The sequence below is a fragment of the Schistocerca serialis genome, chromosome 3, assembly GCF_023864345.2.
Source record: "Schistocerca serialis cubense isolate TAMUIC-IGC-003099 chromosome 3, iqSchSeri2.2, whole genome shotgun sequence".
In the NCBI taxonomy this organism is placed as follows: Eukaryota; Metazoa; Arthropoda; class Insecta; order Orthoptera; family Acrididae; genus Schistocerca; species Schistocerca serialis.
Window position 1 is genome coordinate 1,076,613,965 of NC_064640.1, and position 12,206 is coordinate 1,076,626,170.

A 12,206-nucleotide genomic window follows, 5' to 3' on the forward strand; every position below is an offset into this window, starting at 1 on the left:
GTGTCCATGTTTTGAACCATTCCTGTGACACTAGTTATAGATTCCGATGCTTCACTCCAGGTTTACTATATCCCTTGGACCTTCTTATTGACGATGAAACACAGAAATTGCATCGGAATTAAATACAAACGGCACAATGCCGACTTAAGTACAAGAAGACTGACTCTTATTACAGTCTATGCTTTGAACCATTCCTATGACGCTAGTTACAGATTCCGATGCTTCACTTCAGATTTATTGTATCCCTTGGACGTTCTTATTTACGATGAAACACAGAAAATTGCATCGGAATTAAATAGAAAAGGCACAATGCTGATCTAAGTACAAGAAGACTGACTCTTCTTACTGACTATGTTTCGAACCATTCCTGTGACACTTGTTATAGATTCCGATGCTTCACTTCAGATTTATTGTATCCCTTGGACCTTCTTATTTACGATGAAACACAGAAATTGCATCGGAATTAAATAGAAAAGGCACAATGCTGACCTAAGTACAAGAAGACTGACTCTTCTTACTGTCTATGTTTTGAACCATTCCTGTGACGCTAGTTACAGATTCCGATGCTTCACTTCAGGTTTACTGTATCCCTTGGACATTCTTATTGACGATTAAACACTGTTATTGCATCGGAATTAAATACAAAAGGCACAATGCCGACTTAAGTACAAGTAGACTGACTCTTCTTACTGACTATGCTTTGAACCATTCCTGTGACAGTAGTTAGAGATTCCGATGCTTCCCTTCAGGTTTACTGTATCCCTCTGACCTTCTTATTGACGAAGGAACACCGAAATTGCCTCGTAATTAAATAGAAAAGGCACTATGCCGACTTAAGTACATGAAGACCGACTCTTCTTACTGTCTATGTTTTGAACCATTCCTGAGACACTAGTTATAGATTTAGATGCTTCACTTCAGGTTTACTCTATCACTAGGACCTTCCTATTGACGATGAAACACAGAAATTGCATCGGAACTAAATACAAAAGGCACAATGCCGACTTAAGTACAAGAAGACTGACTCTTCCTACTGTCTATGTTTTGAATGATTCCTATGACATTAGTTATAGATTCCGATGCTTCACTTCTGGTTTACTGTATCCCTTGGACCTTCTTATTGACGATGAAACACAGAAATTGCATCGTAATTAAATACAAAAGGCAAAATGCCGACTAAAGTACAAGAAGACTGACTCTTCTTACTGTCTATGTTTTGATCCATTCCTGTGACACTAGTTATTGATTCCGATGCTTCACTTCAGTTTTACTGTATCCCTTGGACCTTCTTATTGACGATGAAACACAGAAATTGCATCGGAATTAAATACAAAACTCACGATGCCGACTTAAGTACAAGAAGGACGACTCTTCTTACTGACTGTTTTTATTCATTCCTGTGACACTAGTAAGAGATTCCGATGCTTCACTTCAGGTTCACTGTATCCCTCTGATCTTTTTATTGACGATGAAACACAGAAATTGCATCGGAATTAAATACAAAAGGCACAATGCCGACTTAAGTACAAGAAGACTGACTCTTCGTACTGACAATATTTTGAACCATTCCTGTGACACTAGTTATAGATTCGTATCATTCACTTCAGGTTTACTGTATCCTTTGGACCTTCTCATTTACGATGAAACACAGAAATTGCATCGGAAATAAATTGAAAAGGCACAATGCCGACTTAAGAACAAGAAGACAGACTCTTCTTACGGACTATGTTTGGAACCATTCCTGTGGCACTAGTTATAGATTCCGATGCTTCACTTCAGGTTTACTGTATCCCGCTGACCTTCTTATTGAGGATGAAACACAGATAGTGCATCAGAATTAAATAGAAAAGGCACAATGCCGACTTAAGCACAAGAAGACTGACACTTCTTAGTGTCCATGTTTTGAACCATTCCTGTGACACTAGTTATAGATTCCGATGCTTCACTCCAGGTTTACTATATCCCTTGGACCTTCTTATTGACGATGAAACACAGAAATTGCATCGGAATTAAATACAAACGGCACAATGCCGACTTAAGTACAAGAAGACTGACTCTTCCAACTGTATATGATTTGAACCATTCCTGTGACACTAGTTATTGATTCCGATGCTTCAGTTCAGATTTACTGTATCCGTCTGACCTTCTTGTTGACGAAGGAACACCGAAATTGCCTCGTAATTAAATAGAAAAGGCACTATGCCACCTTAAGTACATGAAGACCGACTCTTCTTACTGTCTATGTTTTGAACCATTCCTGAGACACTAGTTATAGATTTAGATGCTTCACTTCAGGTTTACTCTATCACTAGGACCTTCCTATTGACGATGAAACACAGAAATTGCATCGGAACTAAATACAAAAGGCACAATGCCGACTTAAGTACAAGAAGACTGACTCTTCCTACTGTCTATGTTTTGAATGATTCCTATGACATTAGTTATAGATTCCGATGCTTCACTTCTGGTTTACTGTATCCCTTGGACCTTCTTATTGACGATGAAACACAGAAATTGCATCGGAATTAAATACAAACGGCACAATGCCGACTTAAGAACAAGAAGACTGACTCTTCTTACGGACTATGTTTGGAACCATTCCTGTGGCACTAGTTATAGATTCCGATGCTTCACTTCAGATTTATTGTATCCCTTGGACCTTCTTATTGACGATGAAACACAGAAATTGCATCGGAATTAAATACAAAAGCACAATGCCGACTTAAGTACAAGAAGACTGACTCTTCTTACTGACTGTTTTGAACCATTCCTCTGACACTAGTTATAGATTCCGATGCTTCACTTTAGGTTTACTGTAACCCTCTGACCTTCTTATTGACGATGAAGCACAGAAATTGCATCTGAATTAAATACAGAAGGCACAATGCCGACTTAAGTACAAGAAGAATGACTCTTCTCTTTGTCTATGTTTTGAACCATTCCTGTGACACTAATTATAGATTCCGATGCTTCACTTCCGGTTTACTGTATCCCTTGGACCTTCTTATTTGCGATGAAACACAGAAATTGCATCGGAATGAAATAGAAAAGGCACAATGCTGACCTAAGTACAAGAAGACCGACTCTTCTTACTGTCTATGTTTTGAACCTTTCCTGAGACACTAGTTATATATTCCCATGCTTCACTTCAGGTTTACTCTATCACTAGGACCTTCTTATCGACGATGAAACACAGAAATTGCATCGGAACTAAATACAAAAGGCACAATGCCGACTTAAGTACAAGAAGACTGACTCTTCCTACTGTCTATGATTTGAATGATTCCTATGACATTAATTATCGATTCCGATGCTTCACTTCTGGTTTACTGTATCCCATGGACCTTCTTATTGACGATGAAACACATAAATTGCATCGTAATTAATTACAAAAGGCACAATGCCGACTTAAGTACAAGAAGACTAACTCTTCTTACTGACTATGTTTGCAACCATTCCTGTGACACTAGTTATAGATTCCGATGCTTCACTTCAGGTTTACTGTATCCCTCTGACCTTCTTAATGACGATGAAACACAGAAATTGCATCGGTATGAAATACAAAAGGCACAATGCCCACTTAATTACAAGAAGACTGACTCTTCTTACTGACTGTTTTGAACCATTCCTGTGACACTAGTTATAGATTCCGATGCTTCACTTCAGGTTTACTGTATCCCTCTGACCTTCTTATTGACGATGAAACACAGAAATTGCATCCGAATTAAATACAAAAGGCACAATGCCGACGTAAGTACAAGAAGACTGACCCTTCGTACTGACTATGTTTTGAACCATTCCTGTGACACTAGTTGTAGATTACGATGATTCACTTCAGGTTTACTGTATCCCTTGGACCTTCTTATTGAAGATGAAACACAGAAATTGCATCGAAATTAAATAGGAAAGGCACAATGCCGACTTAAGTACATGAAGACTGACTCTTCTTACTGACTATGATTTTAACCATTCCTGTGACACTAGTAAGAGATTCCGATGCTTCACTTCTGGTTTACTGTATCCCTCTGACCTTCTTATTGACGATGAAACACAGAAATTGCATCGGAATTAAATAGAAAAGGCGCAATGTCGACTTAAGTACAAGAAGACTGACTCTTCTTACTGTCTATGTTTTCAACCATTCCTGTGACGCTAGTTACAGTTTCCGATGCTTCACTTCAGGGTTACTGTATCCCTCTGACCTTCTTATTGACGATGAAACACAGAAATTGCATCGGAATTAAATAGAAATGGCACAATGCCGAACTAAGTACAAGAAGAGTGACACTTCCTACTGTCTATGTTTGAATCATTCCTGTGACACTAGTTATAGATTCCGATGCTTCACTTTAGGTTTACTGTATCCCTTGGACCTTCTTATTGACGATGAAACAAAGGAATCGCATCGGAATTAAATAGAAAAGGCACAATACCGACTTAAGTACAAGAAGACTGACTCTTCCTACTGTCTATGATTTGAACCATTCCTGTGACACTAGTCATAGATTCCGATGTTCAATTCAGGTATACTGTATCCCCCTGACCTTCTTTTTGGTGATGAAACACAGATATGGCATCGGAATTAAATAGAAAAGGCACAATGCCGACTCAAGTACAAGAAGACTGACTCTTCTTACTGTCTATGTTTTGATCCTTTCCTGTAACCCTAGTTATAGATTCCAATGCTTCACTTCAGTTTTACTGTATCCCTTGGACCTTCTTATTGACGATGAAACACAGATATTGCATCGGAATTAAATACAAAAGGCACAATATCGACTTAAGTACAAGAAGACTGACTCTTCGTACTGACTATGTTTTGAACCATTCCTGTGACACTAGTTATAGATTCGTATCATTCACTTCAGGTTTACTGTATCCTTTGGACCTTCTCATTTACGATGAAACAAAGAAATTGCATCGGAAATAAATTAAAAGGCACAATGCCGACTTAAGAACAAGAAGACTGACTCTTCTTACGGACTATGCTTGGAACCATTCCTGTGACACTAGTTATAGATTCCGATGCTTCACTTCAGGTTTACTGTATCCCTCTGACCTTCTTATTGACGATGAAACACAGATATTGCATCAGAATTAAATAGAAAAGGCACAATGCCTACTTAAGTACAAGAACACTGACTCTTCTTACTGACTATGTTTGGAACCATTCCTGTGACACTAGTTATAGATTCCGATTCTTCACTTTAGGTTTGCTGTATCCCTCGGACCTTCTTATTGACGATGAAACACAGAAATTGCATCGGAATTAAATACAAAAGGCACAATGCCGACTTAAGTAAAAGAAGACTGACACTTCTTAGTGTCCATGTTTTGAACCATTCCTGTGACACTAGTTATAGATTCCGATGCTTCACTCCAGGTTTACTATATCCCTTGGACCTTCTTATTGACGATGAAACACAAAAATTGCATTGGAATTAAATACAAACGGCACAATGCCGACGTAAGTACAAGAAGAGTGACTCTTCTTACTGTCTATGCTTTGAACCATTCCTGTGACGCTAGTTACAGATTCCGATGCTTCACGTCAGGTTTACTGTATCCCTCTGACCTTCTTGTTGACGATGACACACAGAAGTTGTATCGGAATTAAATAGAAAAGGCCCAATGCCGACTTAAGTACAAGAAGACTGACTCTTCCTACTGTCTATGATTTGAACCATTCCTGTGACACTAGTTATTGATTCCGATGCTTCACTTCAGATTTACTGTATCCCTCTGACCTTCTTGTTGACGATGAAACACAGAAGTTGCATCGGAATTAATTAGAAAAGGCCCAATGCCGACTTAAGTACAAGAAGACTGACTCTTCCCCACTGTCTATGTTTTGAACCATTCCTGTGACACTAGTTATAGATTCCGATGCTTTCTTCAGATTTATTGTATCCCTTGGACCTTCTTATTGACGATGAAACACAGAAATTGCATCGGAATTAAATACAAAAGCACAATGCCGACTTAAGTACAAGAAGACTGACTCTTCTTACTGACTGTTTTGAACCATTCCTCTGACACTAGTTATAGATCCCGATGCTTCACTTCAGGTTTACTGTAACCCTCTGACCTTCTTATTGACGATGAAACACAGAAATTGCAACGGAATTTAATACAAAAGGCACAATGCCGACTTAAGTACAAGAAGAATGACTCTTCTTTTTGTCTATGTTTTGAACCATTCCTATGACACTAGTTATAGATTCCGATGCCTCACTTCCGGTTTACTGTATCCCTTGGACCTTCTTATTGACGATGAAACACAGAAATTGCATCGGAATTAAATAGAAAAGGCACAATGCCGACTTAAGTACAAGAAGACTGACTCTTCTTACTGACTATGTTTTGAACCATTCCTGTGACACTAGTTATAGATTCCGATGCTTCACTTCAGGTTTACTGTATCCCTTGGACCTTCGTATTGACGATGAAACACAGAAATTGCATCGGAATTAAATACAAAAGGCACAATGCCGACTTAAGTTCAAGAAGACTGACTCTTCTTACTGACTATGTTTTGACTCATGCCTGTGACACTAGTTATAGATTCAGATGCTTCACTTCAGGTTTACTCTATCCCTAGGACTTTCTTATTGACGATGAAACACAGAAATTGCAACGGAACTAAATACAAAAGGCACAATGCCGACTTAAGTACAAGAAGGCTGACTCTACCTACTTTCTATGTTTTGAACGATTCCTGTGACATTAGTGATAGATCCCGATGCTTCTCTTCAGGTTTACTGTATCCTTTGGACCATCTTATTGGCGACGAAATGCAGAAATTGAATCGGAATTAATTAGAAAAGGCACAATGCCGACTTAAGTACAAGTAGACTGACTCTTCTTACTGACTATGTTTGGAATCATTCCTGTGACACTAGTTATAGGGTTCGATGCTTCACTTCAGGTTTACTGTTTCCCTCTGACCTTCTTATTGACGATGAAACACAGAAAATGCATCGGAATTAAATACAAAGTACAAGAAGACTGACTCTTCTTACTGACTGTTTTGAACCATTCCTGTGACACTAGTTATTGATTCCGATGCTTCACTTCAGGTTTACTGTATCCCTCTGACCTTCTTATTGAGGATGAATCACAGAAATTGTATCGGAATTAAATACAAAAGCCGCAATGGCGACCTAAGTACAGGAAGGCTGACTCTTCTTACTGTCTATGTTTAGAACCATTCCTGTGACACTAGTTATAGATTCCGATGCTTCACTTCAGGTTTACTGTATCCCTCTGACCTTCTTATTGACGATGAAACACAGAAATTGCATCCGAATTAAATACAAAAGGCACAATGCCGACGTAAGTACGAGAAGAATGTCTCTGCGTACTGACTATGTTTTGAACCATTCCTGTGACACTAGTTATAGATTCGTATCATTCACTTCAGGTTTACTGTATCCTTTGGACCTTCTCATTTACGATGAAACAAAGAAATTGCATCGGAAATAAATTAAAAGGCACAATGCCGACTTAAGAACAAGAAGACTGACTCTTCTTACGGACTATGCTTGGAACCATTCCTGTGACACTAGTTATAGATTCCGATGCTTCACTTCAGGTTTACTGTATCCCTCTGACCTTCTTATTGACGATGAAACACAGATATTGCATCAGAATTAAATAGAAAAGGCACAATGCCTACTTAAGTACAAGAACACTGACTCTTCTTACTGACTATGTTTGGAACCATTCCTGTGACACTAGTTATAGATTCCGATTCTTCACTTTAGGTTTGCTGTATCCCTCGGACCTTCTTATTGACGATGAAACACAGAAATTGCATCGGAATTAAATACAAAAGGCACAATGCCGACTTAAGTAAAAGAAGACTGACACTTCTTAGTGTCCATGTTTTGAACCATTCCTGTGACACTAGTTATAGATTCCGATGCTTCACTCCAGGTTTACTATATCCCTTGGACCTTCTTATTGACGATGAAACACAAAAATTGCATTGGAATTAAATACAAACGGCACAATGCCGACGTAAGTACAAGAAGAGTGACTCTTCTTACTGTCTATGCTTTGAACCATTCCTGTGACGCTAGTTACAGATTCCGATGCTTCACGTCAGGTTTACTGTATCCCTCTGACCTTCTTGTTGACGATGACACACAGAAGTTGTATCGGAATTAAATAGAAAAGGCCCAATGCCGACTTAAGTACAAGAAGACTGACTCTTCCTACTGTCTATGATTTGAACCATTCCTGTGACACTAGTTATTGATTCCGATGCTTCACTTCAGATTTACTGTATCCCTCTGACCTTCTTGTTGACGATGAAACACAGAAGTTGCATCGGAATTAATTAGAAAAGGCCCAATGCCGACTTAAGTACAAGAAGACTGACTCTTCCCCACTGTCTATGTTTTGAACCATTCCTGTGACACTAGTTATAGATTCCGATGCTTTCTTCAGATTTATTGTATCCCTTGGACCTTCTTATTGACGATGAAACACAGAAATTGCATCGGAATTAAATACAAAAGCACAATGCCGACTTAAGTACAAGAAGACTGACTCTTCTTACTGACTGTTTTGAACCATTCCTCTGACACTAGTTATAGATCCCGATGCTTCACTTCAGGTTTACTGTAACCCTCTGACCTTCTTATTGACGATGAAACACAGAAATTGCAACGGAATTTAATACAAAAGGCACAATGCCGACTTAAGTACAAGAAGAATGACTCTTCTTTTTGTCTATGTTTTGAACCATTCCTATGACACTAGTTATAGATTCCGATGCCTCACTTCCGGTTTACTGTATCCCTTGGACCTTCTTATTGACGATGAAACACAGAAATTGCATCGGAATTAAATAGAAAAGGCACAATGCCGACTTAAGTACAAGAAGACTGACTCTTCTTACTGACTATGTTTTGAACCATTCCTGTGACACTAGTTATAGATTCCGATGCTTCACTTCAGGTTTACTGTATCCCTTGGACCTTCGTATTGACGATGAAACACAGAAATTGCATCGGAATTAAATACAAAAGGCACAATGCCGACTTAAGTTCAAGAAGACTGACTCTTCTTACTGACTATGTTTTGACTCATGCCTGTGACACTAGTTATAGATTCAGATGCTTCACTTCAGGTTTACTCTATCCCTAGGACTTTCTTATTGACGATGAAACACAGAAATTGCAACGGAACTAAATACAAAAGGCACAATGCCGACTTAAGTACAAGAAGGCTGACTCTACCTACTTTCTATGTTTTGAACGATTCCTGTGACATTAGTGATAGATCCCGATGCTTCTCTTCAGGTTTACTGTATCCTTTGGACCATCTTATTGGCGACGAAATGCAGAAATTGAATCGGAATTAATTAGAAAAGGCACAATGCCGACTTAAGTACAAGTAGACTGACTCTTCTTACTGACTATGTTTGGAATCATTCCTGTGACACTAGTTATAGGGTTCGATGCTTCACTTCAGGTTTACTGTATCCCTCTGACCTTCTTATTGACGATGAAACACAGAAAATGCATCGGAATTAAATACAAAGTACAAGAAGACTGACTCTTCTTACTGACTGTTTTGAACCATTCCTGTGACACTAGTTATTGATTCCGATGCTTCACTTCAGGTTTACTGTATCCCTCTGACCTTCTTATTGAGGATGAATCACAGAAATTGTATCGGAATTAAATACAAAAGCCGCAATGGCGACCTAAGTACAGGAAGGCTGACTCTTCTTACTGTCTATGTTTAGAACCATTCCTGTGACACTAGTTATAGATTCCGATGCTTCACTTCAGGTTTACTGTATCCCTCTGACCTTCTTATTGACGATGAAACACAGAAATTGCATCCGAATTAAATACAAAAGGCACAATGCCGACGTAAGTACGAGAAGACTGACTCTGCGTACTGACTATGTTTTGAACCATTCCTGTGACACTAGTTATAGATTACGATGATTCACTTCGGGTTTACTGTATCCCTTGGACCTTCTTATTGAAGATGAAACACAGAAATTGCATCGGAATTAAATAGAAAAGGCGCAAAGCCGACTTAAGTACAAGAAGACTGAGTCTTCTTACTGACTATATTTGGAACCATTCCTGTGACGCTAGTTATAGATTCCGATGCTTCACTTCAGGTTTACTGTATCCCTCTAACCTTCATATTGCCGATGAAACACAGATATTGCATCGGAATTAAATAGGAAAGGCACATGCCGACTTAAGTACAAGAAGACAGACTCTACTTACTGACTATGTTTTGAACCATTCCTGTGACACTAGTAACAGATTCCGATGCTTCACTTCTGGTTTACTGTATCCCTCTGACCTTCTTATTGACGATGAAACACAGAAATTGCATCGGAATTAAATAGAAAAGGCACAATGCCGACTTAAGTACAAGAAGACTGACTCTTCTTATTGTCTATGTTTTGATCCATTCCTGTGACACTAGTTATAGTTTCCGATGCTTCACTTCAGGTTTACTGTATCCCTTGGACCTTCTTATTGACGATGAAACACAGAAATTGCATCGGAATTAAATAGAAAAGGCGCAATGCCGACTTAAGTACAAGAAGACAGACACTTCCTACTGTCTATGTCTGAATCATTCCTGTGACACTAGTTATAGATTCCGAAGCTTCACTTTAGGTTTACTGTATCCCTTGGACCTTCTTATTGACGATGAAACAAAGGAATCGCATCGGAATTAAATAGAAAAGGCACAATACCGACTTAAGTACAAGAAGACTGACTCTTCCTACTGTCTATGATTTGAACCATTCCTGTGACACTAGTTATAGATTCCGATGCTTCACTTCAGGTATACTGTATCCCCCTGTCCTTCTTTTTGACGATGAAACAAAGAAATGGCATCGGAATTAAATAGAAAAAGCACAATGCCGACTTCAGTACAAGAAGACTGACTCTTCCAACTGTCTATGTTTTGAACCATTCCTGTGAAACTAGTTATAGATTCCGATGCTTCACTTCAGGTTTATTGTATCCCTCTGACCATCTTTTTGACGATGAAAACAGAAAATACATCGGAATTAAATACAAAAGGCACAATGCCGACTTAAGTACAAGAAGACTGACTCTTCCTACTGTCTATGTTTTGAACCATTCCTGTGACACTAGTTATAGATTCCGGTGCTTCACTTCAGGTTCACTGTATCCCTCTGACCTTCGTATTGACGATGAAACACTGAAATTGCATCGGAATTAAATACAAAAGGCACAATAGCGACTTAAGAACATGAAGACTGACCCTTCTTAGTGTCTATGATTTGAACCATTCCTGTGACACTATTTCTAGATTCCGATGCTTCACTTCAGGTTTACTATATCCCTCTGACCTTCTTATTGACGATGAAACACAGAAATTGCATCGGAATTAAATACAAAAGGCACAATGCCGACTTAAGTACAAGAAGACTGACTCTTCTTACTGTCTAAGTTTGAACCATTCCTGAGACACTAGATATAGATTCCGATGCTTCACTTCAGGTTTACCGTATCCCTCTGACCTTCTTATTGACGATGAAACACAGAAATTGCATCCGAATTAAATACAAAAGGCACAATGCCGACGTAAGTACAAGAAGACTGTCTCTTCGTACTGACTATGTTTTGAACCATTCCTGTGACACTAGTTATAGATTACGATGATTCACTTCAGGTTAATTCTATCCCTTGGACCTTCTTATTGAAGATGAAACACAGAAATTGCATCGCAATTAAATAGGAAAGGCACAATGCCGACTTAAGTACATGAAGACTGACTCTTCTTACTGACTATGTTTTTAACCATTCCTGTGACACTAGTAAGAGATTCCGATGCTTCACTTCTGGTTTACAGTATCCCTCTGACCTTCTTATTGACGATGAAACACAGAAATTGCATCGGAATTAAATAGAAAAGGCACAATGCCGACTTAAGTACAAGAAGACTGACTCTTCTTATTGTCTATGATTTGATCCATTCCTGTGACACTAGTTATAGTTTCAGGTGCTTCACTTCAGGTTTACTGTATCCCTTGGACCTTCTTTTTGACGATGAAACACAGAAATTGCATCGGAATTAAATAGAAAAGGCGCAATGCCGACTTCAGTACAAGAAGACTGACTCTTCTTACTGTCTATGTTTTCAACCATTCCTGTGACGCTAGTTACAGTTTCCGATGCTTCACT